Below are 20,938 nucleotides of genomic sequence, written 5' to 3'. Positions count from 1 at the left end.
GCTACAACACGGATGAAGCTGGAAGACATGATGCTGAGTGAAATATGTCAGTCGCAAAGGGACAAATGCTGTATGATTCCAGTCATAAGAGATATGTAGCGTAGTCAGACTCTGAAGCAGACAGTAGAATGATGACTGCTGGGAACTGGGAGAGGACGAATGGGAGTTAGTTACTGTTTACCGGGGACAGAGTTTTAGTTTTGTGGGATGCAAACAGTTCTGGAGATGGATGGTGGTGATGGTTGCACAGCAGTGCGAATGTATTTAATACCACTGAACGGTAGGGGCGCCTGGGTGGCTCAGTCATTAAGCGTCTGCCTTCAGCTCAGGCGATGATCCCAGGGTCCTGGGATCGAGCCCTGTGTTGGGCTCCCTGCTCAGCAGGGGAGTCTTCTTCTCCCTCTGCCTGCCGCTCTGCCTACTAATGCTCTCTCTCCCACTCTCTCTCTGACAAATAAATAAAATCTTTAAAAAAATACCAGTGAACTGTATACTTCAAAGTGGCTAAGAGTAAATTTTAAGTGATATGTATTTTGCCACAATTAAAAAATAGTAATAAAAAAGAAAAAAAGTGGGGCACATCAGAGACTTGGAATTGACTTAATCCAAACTCCAGGGCCCCCTTTCTGGAAACAGCCTGACTCTAGCCCCTGAGAGAACCCCACCCCCATCCCAAACACCAAGAACACCTCTTGCTGAGACTAAAGAGAATAAGAAATTGAAATGTAATGACTTTAAACTTAACCTTGATCACAGATGAGATAACTTAACTTTAGACTTTAATTTTTTGTTTTAACTTCTTTGGACCTTAACTTGTTTGTTTGTTTGTTTGTTTTTTAAGATTTTATTTACTTATTTTAGAGAGAGCGCAAGTGGGGAGAGGCGTAGAGGGAGAGGGATAGAAAGAATCTCAAGCAGACTCCAATGAGCACAAAGCATGAAGCGGGGCTCAATCTCATGACCCTGAGATCATGACCTGAGCTGAAATCAAGAGTTGGATGCTCAACCGACTGAGCCACCCGGGCGCCCCTGGACCTTAACTTGTAAGGGGATTTTGAGCTTTGGAGTCCCTGGTAATTTGATATTTTGAGAGGAGTTAAGTTCAAATGTAGAACATCTTACAGTTGGCCTTTTTTGTTGGGGTGCCTCTATGATATCATTGGGTCTCACTGCCTAATTTCTAATAGGTTATGTTGGTTGATGAGGCTGGAAATAGATTGAGATGGGAGAATCTACATTTTCTGTCTTGACTACAGAAAGGCCTTGAAGAACATAATGTACTGTATGAGCCCATCTCAGAAACTTCTGGGGCAAAAATCTACACTGCCTGCCCAGGAAGATCCCTAATGGAAGATCCCTAATGGTGTTAAGGATGACAAAGATACTGTCCCACTTCGGGTTGACCACAGGCATAATGGGTAAACACAGTGGGTCCAAAGAACAACAACAACAAAAAAATTGGCAGAGGCAGAGATGGTAACTTCCCTGCAATAAACTGCTTCAGGATTAAGATGGCACGTATCCCTAATGCACCCACATGAAGGGATGTTAATTAGTCTTGAGCCTTCTCTGCCTCCTCACACTCTCCTGCTCAGGGGAGACCTGATTGGTAAATTTGGGGGCAGCAATGGAGCTCTGCCCCACCTTTCTTCTTGGGCTCTGCTCATCTTCAAGCTGCAGGATCCCAGGTCTCTTTGAGCCAGGTGGTGAGCTTGGCAGAAAAACCCTGCCCTTGTTGGGAGAAGCCTGCAGTTTTGTATCATGCTGCCTGAGGCTGGGTGGATAAATTCAGCGCTGGGATTCAGCATGAGAAATTCCATTGCTTCTCTATTTCTAAACCACATCCTCCAAGCTAATCTTTATCAGTAATAGAATAGGTATTTTGATCTAAAACAAGAGGATTTTTCTTTGATCTAAAACCACATCCACATTCTCATTATGCCTTCACATTTGTAGCATGTCATGAAGTCTGCGGAGTACTGTTGACCGCACACACTGTTTCATCTCCTGGCAATCCAGTGAGCTCAGATGGATGGGAAAGCTTTTTGTAGCTGCTGCAGTGTTACAACTACACTTATCCCTGATTGCCTAAGTCCCGTTGGTGAGGTTTGAAGAGATTACCTAACTTGCCTATGTTGTAGGTGATGGGCTAGAATGAGAACTCGAGACTTCTGGCTTTGGGTCAGGTTCTCCTCAAGAATCAGCAAGAGTTATCTCAAAGACTGGTAGTACCTTCAACTGGAAACTGGTTTAATCCTACAGTTTTGTTTTGAAACATCTGCTTATGACTTCAGGAAGGGACCTTTAAGATCAGTGTCCGTAAGCTCTAGTGTGTATGTGACTCACGTGGGAACCTTGAGTAGAGTGGACATTCCGGTATCTGACACCCAGCTATGCCGGTGGCGGACTGAGGTGGGGTTAGGAATTCTCATTTTTATAAAAACCCAACTGTTCTAAACTCTTACCTGATTTTCTGGAGACCAAGTTCTCACAATGCTCAGCCCGCTGTAATGTGGGCATGCTCCTTCATGTGGGTAAAGAGTGACAAATCCTGGCTTTCTTTGAAAAAGGGAACTCAAATACATCATGGTTAACCACGGAGGCACACATTTTAGATGATGGGTTTACACTGATGCAAACACACACAGAGGCCCCTACAGCCCTCAGGGGACCACAGTACCCCCTTCTGGAGGCAGGGGTTCTGAAAGACAGCAGAGTTCTGAAGGCACCAAACCTACCACCTGAGCCTCCATGCAACTGAGTTAACGGCCACATCATTAACTAATCCTGAATTAATTCGCCAGGAAGGGGCAATGCCTGGGGCTTAAGCATTGCCTGTGTGTGCACGTTTGTGTGGGGAATAAATGAGAAAGTGTTTTGTAAAAATATTTGCTTCTTTTTTAATCAATTAGTGCCTTTCAATGAATCAACAAATAAGAAGGAGGCCCCAAACGCAGTGTTAACAACATAAAGAGTATAGGAGCCGATGGTATGGTTTAAAAAAATATTTAAAGACAAGGTAAGGATTAGGAATGCTGATGAGTAATTGCTACATTCTCTTAGGGCTCAGGGAGATGCTGTGAGCCTACTGGTTTTTCTCTCTTTCTACCTCCCAGCCAAGCTTAAGAGGAAACTCCTTCCACGTGAACTGGAACAGATGAATTTCAAGCTTCATTGAGAGCTCTAAAACCTTAAATCCTTCTTGAAAATAACCTGCCTCTCAGGAATTTTTGGTCCCCCCAAATTATAAAGCTTTTCCTCGAGCTGTGGAATGGCGGCGTTATTAACTGTGATTACTTAAGTCTCTGAATAGAAGGATGCAATAAATCTGAAAGTACTTGTTCTGGTTTGTGACTAAGCAAAACTGTATAATATTAAATCAGATGTTGTTATAAACATATGAAATAGGACATTTTTTTCCCAACTTGGGGCATTGTGGCATGAAGCTTCTGGGAATCTAAAAAAAAAAATGTTTTTACATTCTTGGATCCTGAGACTGGTTTCTGCTAGGTTTTCTTCTTTCTGAGCATGGATGCTAAACAAAAGTGCTTCTGTTTAGATCTCTGTGTTTTCCCAGTGAGTTAGCGAGGTTGAGTAGAGGTGTTCTTACTCTTTTGCAGGCTGTTCTCTGGGGTGGAACTGGTGACCCAGGCCATGTGTGTGTATGTGTGTGTGTGTGTGTCTGTATATGCCTGTTGAGCAGGGAAGATGAATGGCATCTGAGTACCCTGGAATGTTTGGGTTGGAAGAGCTCTTAGACACAAACTAGTTCACCAACCTCCTCATTGCCCAGGTCATGTTTTCAAACTTAGGTTCGAATGTGTGGGAGAGAGAAAGCCACACAAATCTGGAGGTGGGGAGGAATTTTGAAATTCAAGTCCAAGTTTCTAGGTTAGACCTCTGTGGCCTCTGGCTTGGTTAGAGGAACAGGAGCGTTGTCAGTCATGTGACAAACCTGCCGCTGTCCTTGGGGGTCACACCCCCAGGCCTGGGTAACGACAGATAATCATGACCCTGGGAAAAGCTTCATGTCTGCCTCTGGTCAGTGGGCAGGTTGGCTTCATTTTCCTCCTCAAAGGAGTGGTAATGCCTATGCATGGGGTATGCGTTCCCGAGCAAAGAGCCACAAAAAAGTCAACAGAGGGAGTGTTAAAAAGTGATTACAGTTTTTCTTGTGTTGGCACTTATGAGCAATTTTTCTTTCTATAGTCTCCCAATATATTATTTTTTATCATTAAGATAATATATTTATGTTAAAAATAAAACTATAGCCTCAGAATACTTGTGTATTTAATAATCGCCTTTTACAAAGATTATTTAGGATATTAATAGCATTTCACAAGTTATTTAGAGCTGCGCTGTCCAAGATGGTAGCCGTTCAGGGTTATTGACACGCGGCTGGTCCAAATGGAGATACGCTGTATGTGTGAACTACATAACGAAATCTCAAAGATTTAGTAAAAATGAAAGAGTGTAAGGTATTTCTGTAGTCATTCTTATGATTATGTGTTGAAATGATAATTTGGATAAACAGGGTTAAGTGATCAGAATTAATTTCATCTCTTTTTAATTGGCTACTAGAAAATTTATTTATTTATTTATTTATTTATTTATATTTCCTTAAGTTATATCTATGCCCAACTTGGGGCTTAAACTCACAACCCCAAGATCAAGAGTTGAATGCTCTGCTGACTGAGCCAGCCAGGTGCCCTGCTACTAGGAAACTTAACATTACATATGTAGGTGCTGTATGAAGGAGAGAAGGTTAGCCTTCCCCTTGACAAGGACAGGGGAGGCCCTCGGACCTGTACAGCCTTGTCACCTACTTGGTGGCATCTAAACGTTATGAGGATGAAGAGTGACTGCTGAATGGGTACAAGGTATCCTCTTGGGGTAATGAGCATGTTCTGGGTAGACAGTGGTGATGGTGGCAGAATATTGTGAATGTACTAAATGTCAGTAATGATAAATTTTATGTTATGTGTATCTTACCACTATAAAGAAATGTGGGGGCACCTAGGTGGCTCAGTCAGTTGAGCATCCTATTCTTGATCTTGATTTCAGGTCACGATCTCAGGGTTGTGGGATGGAGCCCCGCATTGGGCTCCATGCTCAGTGTGGAGTCTGCTTGAGATTCTCTCTCCCTCTCCTTCTGCCCCTCCCCTGGCTCATGCTCTCTCTCTTTCTCAAATAATAAATAAATAAATCTTTAAAAAATTGCATATGTGGCTCACGTTATACTTCTGTTTTCAATGCTTGTTTCAAGTAAAGAGGTGGGGGGTGTGGCTTTGCTGAAAACGGTGTCTCTAGAAACAGAGAAAAAAGTTGGAAGAGACAAAGATAGGCTGAAGTCTGGCGGGAGAGGTCAGAACACTTTTCTCCCGGGGCCCCTATCTCTTCATAATGCCTTCCTCTTATCTCATTCCACTGTCCGCCCCGCTTGGCCTTCTGTCCGCCGCTTAGGTTGCTCATGAAGATTACTTTTTCCCTAAAATTCCTCCCAGTTTATGTGGTGTTAAGGAATTAGGAATCTTGAGGGTTCGAAATAAAATACGGCACCCAGATCAGGTTCGACAAGCTCCTCCACCTCCCAGGTAGTGTTACTAAGAAAAAATAAAATCTTTTCTACACATCTCTGGAATCCAGCTTCTTCAAAGTAAACTCCATGTGGCAAACTGATGTCCACTGACCGGATGTGTGGTTTTGGAAGTCAGGTCAGCGGTTGGGGGGCTTGAGGTCGGGAGGAGGCGGGGGGGTGGCTGGGTTGGGGCCTCAGAAAGGGCTGTGGGGGATACTCTGGTATAGATCTGGTGGCTGATGATCTCAGTGTATCCGTTTGGTGAAACTCTATTGAGTTTGTGACTTGTGTACTTTTCTGAATGCCCTTTACACATCAATAAAAAGTTAAAAAAAAAAAAATCCCAAACCATCCTGGGAGGTGCATACTTTTTTGAGTGGAAAGCTAACAATTCTGGAGTGAGTGAATGCAGAGGGGCAGGCACATGTTCCATGAACATGGATACAAGCGGATGCTGTATCCCCTTCCTTAGGGGACCTGGACTGGCCTAGCAGGTCACGGAGGCCCAGACGGGGTGGCCTTTGGAGGTCCTTCCCCAGACTAGTGATCTGTGAGTGACCCGCCTCGGAAAATTTGCCTTGTACCTCATCTCATGTCTCTCCATCTGAGGCATCCACACACTCAGAGACCAGGGAGGAGGGGTGTCAATAGTGACCTGTTACTTACCACGAGCCTGCCTCAACTGTTGGTGTAGGTGGGGAGTTAGCTAAGGACAGTCACATCCTTGCGGGAGACTAGAGTTTCTTCCCGGCTTACTCAGCCAACCAAAAGGATGAAATCTTGCCATTTGCAACAACGTGGATGGAACTAGAGGGTATTCTGCTGAGCGAAATAAGTCAGTCAGAGAACGACAAATGCCATATGATTTCACTCATATGTGGAATTTAAGAAACAAAATAGATGAACATAGGGGAAGAGAAGAAAAAATAAAAGAAGTTGAAAATTGAGAGGGAAGCAAACCACAAAAGACTCTTAACTCTAGGAGACAAACTGAGGGTCACTGGAGGTGGGGGCTGGGGTAACTGGGGGATGGGCATTAAGGAGGCATGTGACGTGATGAGCACTGGGTGTTGTATGCAATGGATGAATCACTAAATTCTACCTCTGAAACTAATAATACAGTACATGTGAATTAAATTGAATTTAAATAAAAAAAGAAAAAAAATTCTTCCTCCGCTGTGAACAGTCGCCTGCAACAATAGGGACCCCCCTGGAGTGAGCAGGCCCTGGCTGCAGTTATCACCTAAGGAAATCCTGTGTGCTGGTAAGCTCCCCCCTCAGCGAAGCCTGGAGAAGGGATGACAGGGAGCAGAGGGGCCAGGAATGCTCCTGGAGGAGCTTGTTAGCCAGATAGCGGCTGGGGAGAAGCATGGGGGACATGGGTGGGAGGAGCATAAGCGGAAACAGGGAAGGGAAAATAAATAAATGAGATAAGCAACTTCATTTGCTTCCTCTCTTATGACTCCTTTAATTTTGCGCTGGGGACTGTGGTCTCCCCTGGATCTCCTTTTCTGGGAACAACAGCCTGGCGACTGATTTTGAAAACCAGGCCCGGCCCCTCCCTCCTTGCCCTGTGCCTACCCCACCGCAGTGAACTTCAACACCACTGGCTGGATGGGCTTCCCAGAACCACCCTCCCCACACACCCCCTGCCCAGAGCAGGGTGTCCACCACAAGCCCAGACCCCGGCCCGCACCTCTGAAGTGCAAAGAACACAAGGCTACATGGTCAGCCGGGGCCCCTCAGGACTCCCCCAGAGAGACCGAATGCTGGGGTCACTATGAGGTAGCCAGGTCAAGAGAGCTTAACAACAATGTTGTTGGCCTGTGGAGAGGTTTCTCTTTTGTTGGAGCATAGCCAGAAATGGCCGGATTGGCCCCATGCTAAAGCCCTAAGGTCCAGGTCCGCCCGCCTGCTGGAAGGCAATGCTCCAGGTTCCAACAGCAACATCGACTGGTTCCCTCAGAAAAACTGTGGACCTCATGTGATGGGCAAAAGGGAACAAGCAAGGGGCTGGGAGAGCAGCCTGTCCACGCCTGTCCACCGCTCTGATTCCACTGACCGGATGACCCGGGCTTTGCCAACCTCTGTCTGGACATCCATAGCATAGGTATGACACCTCACATGTACATAAGGATCTGATAACATGTATGTAAAAAGCACGTTGCACCTGCAGAGTGCCTAAATGTTGGCTCTCTGGCAGGGGCTGTCAGGCAGCATGCTATGAGGCGTGTGGAGAGTGAGTTGTTGCCAAGAACTCAAAGAACTCCCGTTTGCAAATGGTTAACTTTTACTTTACAGAATCATGATTCCAATTAAATCAGTTAAGCCCTACTCACCAAGGGCTCAGGCTGTCTAGTGACCAAAGAGAGAAACAGTTCAACGGAAGAGCAAGTCATGTAATTCTGAGGAACTGTCCTTGGGATGGCACTTTGGGGCTCACATCTGAAATCACTGTTTTCTCAGTCTGCCTCCGGCCGTTTCTATCCTGCTCACCTCACCTCCACTCCAGGGAGGGGGATCCCTGCCCCAGACTCACTTCTACAGCAGCTGACACCTTTAGAAGTTTTTCTACATTGCTTGTTTAATCCCAGGCCAGTGGACTCGCCGTCTGCTAGACCTGCCTCCTCAAGCATACCCTTCAGTTTGGAGATGAGATGTGCCAGGGTCGAGGTGAGAGGGAGGGGAGGCCAGGAGCTGCCATGTTGAAAGTCTGCGTACTGCTTGGCTGCCCTCTGAATGTTCTCTATAAGGACTGTGAGGTCCTGGAGGCAGGGAAGAGATCTTAAAGCCATTCACTAAATGCTTACGGAGCACCTACTATGGGCTAGGCAACGTTTGTCATGAACAAAACAGACACACGCACTGCAATCATTAACAGAGCTTACTGTGCAGTAGGGCAGCCTGGCGTTATGTGACTAATGACACAAATAATTGCAAGTGTGTTGAGTGCTCCGAAGGGGAAGTGCAGGTGCCAAGAGAATGTTTCAGTTGAACCCTGAAGAGTAATGGCCTCCTCCCAGTGAAGGGTGTAGTGGTGATAGGGTCAGAAGTGGGTCAAGCCTTCCCAGCAAAGGGAACATATATATGTACATATTCCTCCATGAGAAGGGGCATAACGCCATATATAGTCTGCCTATCCCCAGCCCACTCCTAGCCTCTCATCTCAACACCTTCTGGAACTCTGCAAATGTCGTTTCTTGACTAGACACAGAGAGGCTATGCTTAGTTACGAAACCAACCCAGTTTGTACATTTTCATATTACACGCGTAAAACTTGCTATTCTTTTTTGCTGCCCCCTCCCTGCCCCTTACATAACTGACCAAAAGAGAAACCCGAAGAAAACACACACTCCCAGAGTTTATTATAGTTATTATGACTCAGACAGTTTTGAAGACTAGAATTTAATGGAGTTCTTTCTAACATTCCTTTGGGACTTGAAGGACTTTTTTCCCACCAGCCATTGAAGTAAGATTCTAAAAACACATTTCTTTCTTAAAAGAAAAGAAAAAACCTTCTGAATTCAAAGTCAATTAACCTAGAAGCAGAGCACTTGCTCCATATGTTTGCATCCCTCCACACCTGCCCCTTCCCTCTCCTTCCCTCTTTCTTCATTTCTCTGGTGTGGTAACAAGTGAAATAGAGAAGCTGGTTTCAGTCTTGGCCTTGACTTTGCTGTGTGACTTTGGCTAACCCACTTCCCCTGTCTCAACCTCAGCTTCTTCAAATGTACAACACGGGGATGGATGCTAGGACTTGGAACCCTAACATTCCTTGTTTCTCCTGGGAGAACCTCAACAGAGAGACGCTTCATCCAGCAGCGGCAAACCCCATATTGAAAAGCCAGCATCGACTGAAGATCTCCTTTCTCAGGAGGGAAACTGGAGACAAGGCCTCCCTCGTCTTGAACTACCACTTTGGTGGAGCCAATGTAAGTAGGGTTTCTTCTCGTCCAGGCCAGCCACCCTCTCTCCAGCTTGCCTTGTCCCCACATCCATCTGTCTGCACTTCTACAGGCCTTTAGAACTCCAGAAATCCTTCCTTAGTTTTCCCAGCTACACCTACTGTTCCCCACATGGATCTCCACCCCTGAGACTGTCCAGACCAAGAATTAAATGCCTCCAGGATCCTGGTCTGTAACACAAATGAGAGAAGATGTCCGGGTGAGGTGTATAAACCCATACATTATGATTGGCAGGGACACGACCACCTCTGGTCTCACGCTTGATTAAAGGGGATCTAAGTTCCACTTAGCTCTGACCAGTTGGCATCATTCTGGAATAAGTGTGCGGCGTTGCCAGACATTCTCCTGATCTTTCAAGAGAACCAGAATTTTTAAGTCAAATGTGGCTCAATTTCTACAAATCATGACATGGGCCAAAGACAAAAGTCTATGGATCAGATTGAACCTGTGGCTGCTGGTTTGCTACTTGTGTGTGTAGACACAGTATTGGGTCCTTTATACGTTCTACCTGATAGTTACAAAACCTGTAATACTTATCTGTGCATTTGTTCATGTAATAAATATTTGCCACCTACCATGAGCTGGTCCTACGTAGGAAGCTAGGGAGCATAGGTAACTGAGATGCAACACACTGAAAATTAGGAATGCCAATGTGACCTTGAGCTTGAGCTGGGCCCAAGCTAGCCCACTGATTGTATGTCATTCAGGGCTGTGAAAGCAAGGGAGGGTCTTCTTGTACCCTACCTCTCTCTCTCAACCTTGGCTTTAGAAACACTTTTGTCCAAAAAAAAAAAGCCTAATGCAAATTGTTTCAAATCAGGTTTCTTTATTTCTACCCTTTACCCACCCCCTGTACCAACTACCCCCATATGAAGAAGCAAAAACCACAGAAACAAGTAAGAACAACGGTTTTATCTCTGAAAGCCAAGGTCATTCATTCATTCAGGATGAGAAACCTAACCATTTAACAGATGAGCACTTTAAAGGGCAGATTTTAACAATCAGTATTAGTGGAAAAACCATTGGTTAGGAGTCAGATCACCTGGCCTCCAGTCCACCGCTGCAACCCTGAGATCTGGAACATCCTACTGACTTCATCTAGCCTCAGTTCCTCCCCCTTCCCCCCTTCCCTCTCCCTTACCCCCAGGGTTGAATGAAAGGTGATTAGAGTATTTCTGACCTGAGTTCTTTCTGACCTGAGTCCTGGCAACTTAGTGGAAGGAAAACATAAAGAAATATGAGCAGGGGCACCTGGGTGCCTCAGTCAGTGTAAGCGTCCAACTCTTGATTTTGGCTCAGGTCATGATCTCAGGGTGGTGAGATAAAGCTCCATGTTAGGCTCTGTGTTAGCGATGGAGAGTGCTTGAGATTCTCCCTCTCCCTCGGCCCCTCTCCCCTTTCTCTCTCTCCCCTTCTAAAAAAAAAAAAAAAGAAATATGAGCAAACCTAAGCATGCCTCTCTCTACAAGAGTGGCCAGAGCCCTGCTCTGCACAAGACAGAACGAGGGATGGAGCAGTCGAAATCTCACCTCCTCCCCTCTTCCTCAAGAACTAAGAGGTAGTTAAAAGCATATTGAAATGCAGCATAAAACACAGACCACACCAGAGCCCAGGTCAAGGTTTTAACAGCACTCTGATACTTGGCATATTTACTTGGATTTCATGTTTTTTAGGCCAAAGCTCTGCACCTCTCCATTTACCCAGCAGCAAAGCATTCTCTAAATGGGGCTTTGGAGATAGCCATTAGGAAAAGGAGCATGGGGGAGTTAAGGGAAGTTTGGATGAAGAGCCGGGAAATGCTTCCTTGGGGGAAAGGGAAATCTGGCACCATCAATAAGGTTGAGTCTATAAAATCATTTTCTTCTGAGATTAAAAGCTTGCTAGATGTACTATATTTATCAGTCAGCAAATCTCATTCACTGCCTTATTCAGAAATTCCACTTCCTATAGCTGACTTCTTTTGGCCCCTGACCTGTCCTATTTCTTATATGGCTAGTATATTGAATTCCAACTATCAGAACTCGCTAAAAACAAAGCACAAAAACCCAGCCAAAAAAACTTGGTTAAGAACAAGTTTCTTAAACATCAGAGAAGTGTTAAGAAAGTTGCTCTTGAGGCTTTCGCACCTTTTAAAGAAATGCCTTAGAGCAGACGCACAATCAGGGGTTTCTAAATAAGGTGGAAATTAAACACTTTGAGAGCTTCCTGTTCCACAGAAGATGGTAAAGTAGAGAAGAGAGAGGGAGTTGCTGGATCCTGGAACCTAAGAGAAAAACTCTAGGGATTGTGGTGAGGGTGGGAGACGGGAATGCACAGCAGGAGGGGACCAAGTGTCACAGACAGGGCATGATGATTACCTTTAGGGGTCAACTTGACCGGGCCATGGGGTGCCTAGACATTTGGTCAAACATTGTTCTGAGTGTGTCTGTGAAGGTGTCTGGAGGAGATTACTATCTGAATCTGTAGACTGATTAAAGCAGATTGCCCTCCCTAATTGAATGGGCCCCAATCAATCAAAGACCTGAACAGAACAAAAAAAGTCTAAATTAGAGGACACCCGGACACCCCTTCTGCCTTACTGCTGAGCTGGGACATCAGTCTTTTCTGGCTTTCAGACTTGAACTGAAATATAGCTCTTCTCAGGTCTTGAGCCTGCCCACTTTTGGACTGAAGCTTACACCATTAGCTCTCCTGGTTCTCAGGCCTTCAGACTTGGGCCAGATTGACACATTGGCTCTCCCAGATCCCCATCTTGTTGACTATAGGTCTTGGGACTTATTAGCTTCCATAATTGCATAAGCCAATTCCTTATAATCTATCAATCAATCATTTGATCTTTCTCCTATTGGTTCTGTTTCTCTGGAGAACCCTGACTCAGGCACAGGGGTTGTGCCTAGAAAGTCCTTTCCAGTTGGATTATTTTCTCTTCTTCATATTTACTTAGATGAATCACATCCACCACATGGACTTTATAGAAAAAGAAAAAAATTGTGCATTCCAAAGACAGCAGAATATGATCCTAGATTTTTGCCTAGGATGGTAAGTGGAGGCTAGCTAGCCTCCTCTGAGTACTCCCTCATCAAAACATTCCTGCTGATGCTTTGGGTTTGGTGATTACCACAGAGAAAGATCATCTCTGAAAAAGAGCAGTGCCAGGATAGAGCTTCTAGGCATTTCCTTGAGGGTGGTTACATAAGTAGTGATTATAGTGAAATTATAACATCACCCTGAAGTGCCTGGAGAGATTCTCCCTCTCCTAACTCACTTGGAAGTCATGAAATCTAGGGCTTTTGGAGTGTCCAGTGGATTTACATTCAGAAGAAAAAAAATGAGACCTCCAAGGAACACAAACATCACGAAAGAAAGGCCCCAAACTGAACAACATATACCAGAGAAAGCAGAATTAATGAACTGGGAAGAATAGGAATGTAAAATAAACTTAGTGAATATCTTCAAAGCCCTAATGAAGAGTGTTGAAAACATGAAGCAGGAATAAGAACTTATGAATATGAGCCGTATTTCCATTTGGCAATACCGACCATGAAAATAATAATAGTTGAAATAAAGAACTTGGTGGTTAAGTTGAAAGTACCCCTTTTTTCTCTTAATTTCATGAAAACATATGACTGTATAAAGCAAAAATTATAGTATTGTATTTGGGGATTTATAATATATAGGATGTAGTATGTATATAACAATAGCACAAAGGCTGGGGGTAAGTAAATGGAACCCTACAGTTATGCTGTTCTTATATTTCATGTTATATTTTATATTAACTTATATTTTCATATTAACTCTAAGTGATTAGTTGAGGATCTCTAAAAACAACAACTGAACAACAACAACAAAAAACACAAAAAACAAACAAACAAACAAACAAATGCAAGGAGGCAAAATTTAATAGCCAGTAGAGGAATGGAATGTTAAAAAATATTCAATCAACCAAAAAGAAGACAGAAAAAGAAAAACAGAGAAATAAAAAACAAATGGGAGAAATAAAAAACAAAGAGCAAATGGTAGACCTGGATCCAAGACATCAATAATTAAATTGAACGTAAATGGATCAATTTCAGAGGCAGGGTTTGTAGGAATGGATAAAAAAGCAAGACTGAATTATCTTCGTCTACAAGAGAGATACCTTAAATATAAGAACACAGGTAGATTGAAAGTAAAAGAACAGGTAGTGATATACAATGTAAACAGTAGGCATAAGAAAGTTTGAATGACTGTATTAATATCAGGCACAATAGACTTCAAAGCAAGGCATAGTGTCAGCGATAAGAGAGGCATTTCATAATCATAAAATGGTGAATTCATCAGGAAAACCTAACAACCATAAACATGTATGTGTGTAATAACAGACCTACAAAATACATTGAGCAAAAATTGATTGAACGAAAGGGAGAAAGAATCTCACAATCACAATTAAAGATACTCTTACCTCTCTCTCTGAAACTGATAGAACAGCTACACAAAAACATCACTAAGGAGATGGAAGATCTGAATAATATTATCAACACACCTTGATTTAAATGACATTTAAATTTTTTTAAAGGTTTTATTTATTTATCTGAGAAAGAGAATGGGAGACAGAGAGCATGAGAGGGGGAGGGTCAGAGGGAGAAGCAGACTCCCTGCTGAGCAGGGAGCCCGATGCGGGACTCGATCCTGGGACTCCAAAATCATGACCTGAGCCAAAGGCAGTTGCTTAACCAACTGAGCCACCCAGGTGCCCCTAAATGACATTTATAGAATATTATAACCAACATCTGTAGATTATACATTCTTTGCAAGTGCATACAGAGCATTTACTAAGATAGACTACATGCTGGACTATATAATAAGTCTGAATACATTTTCAAAAGATTAAAATCTGGGGCGCCTGGGTGGCTCAGTCATTAAGCGTCTGCCTTTGGCTCAGGTCATGGTCCCAGGGTCCTGGGATCGGGCCCCGCAATAGCTCTTCCCGCGAGCAGGAAGCCTGCTTCTCCCTCTCCCACTTCCCCTGCTTGTGTTCCTGCTCTCGCTCGCTCTCTCTCTGTCAAATAAATCAGTAAAAAATCTTTAAAAAAAAAGATTGAAATCTTACAGAGTATGTTTTCTATAATTAGATTACAAATCACTGCCAGTTATATAATATAATATATATTATATACTATCTATATATCTATATATATACTCTATCTATCTATCTATCTATCTATCTATCTATCTATCTATCTATCTATCTATCTATCTATATCTTTATATATATGTATAAAGATATACAAAGGACTCCTTAGAAGGAAAGGCTGATTCCAGGGCTGGGTCAGGAAACATCTAAGATGAGTCCAGAGCATCTTATTGTGACAGAAAGTCAGGAAGTGTTCAAGCCCCAGTAATGGGGATACATCAAAATGATATTGACACTGGTTTGAAGTGGTTGTCACTAACCAAATCTGTGACAATTTTATAATCAAAATAAGGAATTGTAAAGGATTGAACTCATTAAATAAAATGAGAATCCACCAATCCATATTGATATAAATGAATAAATACATGTAGATAGAGAGCGAGCTCTTTCTTACAATGGAAGGAATAATGGAATTAGAAAATACTCAATGGCTGCTAAAACTAATGAGTGAAAGTTCAGAGAGGAACAGAATATTACATGATCTCAAAGGATCTTCCAATATATTACTTATTATTTATGAAGGAAAAAATACTACTGTTACAGTGGAGAAATATGGCAGGCACCACTTTCTATCAAGAAACCTCAGACAAGCCCAGATTGAAGAACATTCTACAATAACTCTTCTTCTATTGAAGAGTCTGCAGTGTTCAAAAATGTGAAGATTGAGAAAAGGGCTGAAGAAATATTCCAAATAAAAGGAGATTAAAGAGGGGGGTGCTTGGCTGACTCCATTGGTGGATCATGCAACTCTTGATCTTGTGGTTGTTGAGTTTGAGCCCCACGTTGGGTGTAGAGATGACTTAAAAAAAAAAAGGAGGGGTGCCTGGGTTGCCCAGTCGGTTAAGTGACTGGCTTTTGGTTTTGGCTTGGGTTGTGATCTTAGAGCTGTGATCTCAGGGTAATGGGATTGAGTTCCTCCCTCCTCCCCAGCTCCTTGAATAGTGCAGAGTCTGCTTGGGATTTTCTCTCCCTCCCCTTCTGCCCCTCCACCCCACACTCGCGTGCACATTCTCTCTCTCTCTCTCAAATAAAATAAATAAATTTTGTTTTAAAAAAGGAAGATTAAAGAGACACAAAATGCATCACCCTGGATTGGGTACTGGATTGGGAAAGCACAATAGCTCTATGCCATTAATGGGACAACTGATGAAACTTGAATATGCACTCTGAATTAGATAACGGCATGATATCAATGTTAATATCCTAATTTTGATCACAGAACTGTGATACCTAAAAGTGTGTTCTTGCTCTTAAGTAAAAAGACACTAAAATATTTAGGGATAAATGTGCCTGATGACATCTCCAAACTTACTCTTAAATGCTTAAAAAAGCCCGCACATATAGAGATAATAGATAAAGCAAATGGGGCGAAATGTAAATAATTAGTGAATCTGGGTAGACTATCTGGGAGTGCCTTGTGCTCTTCTTTCAATTTTTCTATAAGTTTGAAATTATATCAAAATTAGAAATTATCAACAAAACCAATGGAGAAAAAGTTGTTTAGTACGAGTAACTAAAATAGTGGAGAGCTAAATGCAATCATCTGTCCATTCTTTTTTTTCTTTATGTTATGTTAATCACCATACATTACATCATTAGTTTTTGATGTAGTGTTCCATGATTCATTGTTTGTGTATAACACCCAGTGCTCCATGCAGAACGTGACCTCTTTAATACCCACCACCAGGCTAACCCATCCCCCCACCCCCTCCCCTCTAGAACCCTCAGTTTGTTTCTCAGTGTCCATTCTTAAGGGAACGGGTAAGTCTAAGTTGGTATGTATATACAAATAATGGAATACAATGTGGCAGTCAGAATTAAAAATCTGTATATAAGTATAACAACATGACTAGATCTTTATCACATACTGTCATCTGACAGGAGAAATAGAATGAGATCCACAGTGAAATACTATCCACTTTTGGCTGAATGTGCACTAGCCATTCTGCTTCTGTGAATGGATCACAAGAACCAACCTTATCGTTCCCTCTCAACTTAACACTTCCTTGCCATCTGCGTATTTTCTCTTAGTTCCTGGTGTCTACAATGTATTGTCAGTTTTGTTTTGATTAATTTGATCTTTGAAACCAGCCTCATGTATGTTAAGAGTGATCTATAGAATTGTGAGGCCCAAGTTGGGTCTAAAATCCTCTTGAGGGCGCCTGGGTGGCTCAGTCGGTTAAGCGACCGCCTTCGGCTCAGGTCATGATCCTGGAGTCCTGGGATCAAGTCCCACGTCGGGCTCCCTGCTCGGCGGGGAGTCTGTTTCTCCCTCTGCCCCTCTCCCCTCTCATGTGCTCTCTCTCTCTCATTCTCTCTCTGTCAAATAATAAATAAAATCTTTATAAAAAAATAAATAAAGTTTCATTGGGCGCCTGGGTGGCTCAGTCGGTTAAGCGACTGCCTTCAGCTCAGGTCATGATCCTGGGATCGAGTCCTGCATCGGGCTCCCTGCTCGGCAGGGAGTCTGCTTCTCCCTCTAACCCTCCTCCCTCTCATGCTCTCTGTCTCTCATTCTCTCTGTCTCAAATAAATAAATAAAATCTTTAAAAAAAAATAAAATAAAAAAATAAAATAAAATCCTCTTGAACGTCACACTCTGTGTCCATACCATTCATCGCCCCTGTTATTGTTACTCTAGAGTCTGGTGGACACGTCAGGCCCTTCCCCTGAGAATCTAAGCTCTTTCTACTCTCCTCACACCAAACATAACATGCAGTTACACTGAATTAATAATTAAACAAAGATGTTCTAACATGAAGTCTGGAATAATTTATGTGAGACCTCCGACCCTTGGTTTCTACCGATGCCCTCAGTGAGGTCTAATCAGTGCTATTGTACGTTACAGTAGAAGAAAAAAGAATTTAAAACCTTTTGACAAATCTTAGCATGAATTACTATATCGTTTTGTCAGTCGTAGCAGCTCAGGATGCAACTAATGAGAATTACATTTTCCCACAGACGGTCTGGGATGCAAAACACATTGTTCATATTTTTGGAAAAAAAAAAAAAGAAGAAATAATAAAAATAAGATCTTGTGAGAGCTTTGAAGTGCCTGGGGCACAATGGCAGGTTCCTTTGTTGAACAGCGGATTTTCCTAATGCCACTCGGGGAGATTCTTATCAAACATTTCTGAGCAGGAGACAATGAGAATGAGCCAGCGTGAATAAAAGAACAGATGAGGAATGTGCTGTGATAAAGGCAGAAAGGAGGCGGGCAAGCGCCTGGGTCCTCACTGAAAACAAATACCTCGAGGTGGGGAGAGAGACACACTTTATCTTTGGCATTCTTTTTATAGCTCTGATCCAGAACTGTTTTGCCTTGAAAATGAATGGAGTGCCGGGGAGAGCCGCTCGGCCTTGTTCTTTGGCCTCTGTGTCGCACCACGCAGCCATTTTAATGAGTTATTTCTCCGAGTCGCCCTACCAGGCAGGTCATCATCAATATCCCTGCTTTCGAAGCAGAGCTTAAGTGATGCAAGGGTTGAGGAGTGACTCAGTAATGGGCCTTAAATATGTGAGGGTCATGTGGCTGAGGATGGGGAGCAGCTGTCCTGAGAGTCTCTCCTGAGTTCAGAGAAGATGCCTGTGAGCAGAGTATCCGCATGGAGGGAAGGATAGAGAGGGAAAGAGTTTCCGGTCTAGGGGGAAGTGTTCTCTGTCACATCAAGAAGCTTTCTGGGGGCAGGGATCTGTCTCTTACCTCTGGGCTTGCACCATCACAGCATCTCCTAGATATATATTCCCAGAGACAAATGCTTGATTGGTTGATTAATGAATGGTATGGACAGCTACTTATGTAGGGATCTTTCAACCAAGACTAGAAACGCATTAATCTTGGCTGACTTGATCTACCAAGAAGGAAGGACCAGATGATCCTACAAGGTCACCACTGTTTCTTGGGTTCCATAATTAGCTCCTATCTGATACTGGCTCTGTTCAATTCAATTGAAAATTCGATTGAGTCACTATTTCTTGATCATCTGCTATGTGGAAGTCCATGGGCAAAGCTTTGTGTGCATTGCAGAAATGAATTAGTCATGGCCCCTGCCCTCAAAAAAGCAAAAGGTAGAATGGGAGAGAAAGAAATGCATATAGCTTATTACATTACAGGTGTTGCAGAATATGAAAAATGCTAGCTAGCCATCAATCAGAATTCATGAGATCATGGAGTAGGAAATGGTGCACTCCAGTTTGGGAATTGGGAGAAGAGTGATAGTAAGAACACAAATTAACATTACTGTGTGCCAGGCAAGTGGTAAGTGCTTTCTTTGGATTATTTTCTTGAATTCTTACAATAACCACGTACAATATGTACTAATGCTATTTTCATTTTGCTCATGATAATCTGGAAGCAGGAAATTAATTGACTTACTAACAGGTAGCAGAGACAGGATCAAAGCTGGCAGTCCAACAGAGCTCAAACTAAGTCTTAGAGAAAATTAGCACATGTGGGAGTCCAGTCTCTGGGCCAGGTGTTTCATATAGATAATTCATTTACTGCTCATGATAACCCTGGAAATTATATTATCATCTCCATGTTACAAGTCTGAGACTCAACGAGATTAAATGCCTTGACCAAGTTACATGGCTGATAAATACCAGACGGGGCATTTAAACCCAGGCGAGTGTGGTCTCACAATATGCCATTTCCCCCACTAGCACAATGTTGCCTTGAGGAAAAAAAAAAAAGTGGCCAATAGTCCCTGAGGGCCTCAGGAACTCCAGGAAGGCAGTCATGTGCCATTGAAGGCAATCGAGAGATCTTAGGCGTGGACCTGAGATCCTGCCCATCCATGTCTCCTGCTCACTACAGGTGCATCCGCATAGAGGAACTGCCACTGGTAGGACTGTAGCAATAGCAGATTTTAGGTAGAGCTTCTGTCATTTAAGAACTGGTCAAGTTGTCCACAGGGCAGTTGTATTAGTCATCTATTGCTGCGGAACAAATTATCACAAATTTAGTGGCTTAAAGCAATACCCATTACTATCTCACAGCTGCTGTGTATCAAGAGTTTGTACATGGGTTAGCTGGTTCCTCTGCTTAGGGTCTCACAAGGCTACAGTCAAAGTATTGGCCTGTTGTGTTATCATCTGGAGCTGAGGCTCACTCCTCTTTCGAGCTCATTCAGATTGTTTTGCAGATTCTGTTGGCAGAATTCTGTTCGTTGTAGTCATAGGACTCCTCAGCTCCAAGATGCTGCCCCTCTCCATAGGCAGTTCACAACATAACTTTTTGCTTCTTCAAGGCCAGTAGGAAACTATCTCTCTTCTGAGGAAGGAGGAGTCTTCCTTTTAAAAGGCATACTCTAGATAAGTCATATCCACTTAAGAAAACCTCCCTTTTGATTGACTTGAAACTGACTGATTTGAGATCTCAATTACATTTACAAAATCTCTTCATCTTTGCTAATATAATTACCTTAATCATAAGAGTGACACCCCATCCTCCATACAGGTTCTGTCCACACTCAAGGGGAGGGGATTATATTGGACATGTACACCCAGGAAGTGAAGTTTTGGGGCCATCTTAGAATTCTGCCTGGTGCGTGGAACTCATTCCTGGTGCCTGTGGATGTGTTGGCCTCCTTCAAGTTAAAACAGGACTCCATTCCATTATGTAGGCAGGGCCAGAGCAGAGTCCGTTGGTGAGCTGCATGTGCTTTGGAATTCTGCGTGTCCATTTCCTCTCGTGCAAGGCTCACCTACCACCCATCACTCAGCTTTGGTCACGGGTCAGCATTTCCAATGAAAGATTTCATGGGAAAACAGCAACATATATGTCTAAAGATGATTTGGTGATTAGCTTGGGTGATTATCTTTTAATTATCTCTGTTTCCCCTCTCCCCCATTGTTGTCAACAGTCAAGACTTAGTTGTACATATTATTTATTGAAAGAGCTGAAGAGGAAAAGGCCAAGGCTAAGGCCAAATAATTGAAAGGAAGCAACATGTCTGAGGACATCTAAATGTCAATTGATGGAATCAGCTTCTAGAGTTGAAGATTTTATCTTTAAACAGTCTTGGGAAGCTGCTATTCAACCAAGGAACTCTTATAAATGAAATTGGATTGCCTTCTCAAGGGTTGTCTATTGAGACCCCACCTTAAGGTTGGTTTGTTTTGTTTTGGTTTTATTTTGTTTTGTTCTGTTTACCATTTTCATGTGTACACGCTCAGCCTAAAAAGGATTGGACAATGAAAAAAGGCCAAGACTGTGACACT

General features: G+C 43.0%; 1 pseudogene; it reads left to right on the top strand.

The window, feature by feature from the left end:
- Positions 1 to 4,743: 4,743 nt before the first annotated feature.
- Positions 4,744 to 4,849, top strand: LOC123847282 (U6atac minor spliceosomal RNA; annotated as a pseudogene).
- Positions 4,850 to 20,938: the final 16,089 nt, after the last annotated feature.

This window comes from Mirounga angustirostris, unplaced genomic scaffold, assembly GCF_029215605.1.
Source record: "Mirounga angustirostris isolate CCGP_5_RB_7025 unplaced genomic scaffold, mMirAng1.0.hap1 SCAF_6, whole genome shotgun sequence".
NCBI classification, from domain to species: domain Eukaryota; kingdom Metazoa; phylum Chordata; class Mammalia; order Carnivora; family Phocidae; genus Mirounga; species Mirounga angustirostris.
Note: the sequence above shows the minus strand (reverse complement) of the source record. Positions and strands in the feature narration are given on the sequence as shown.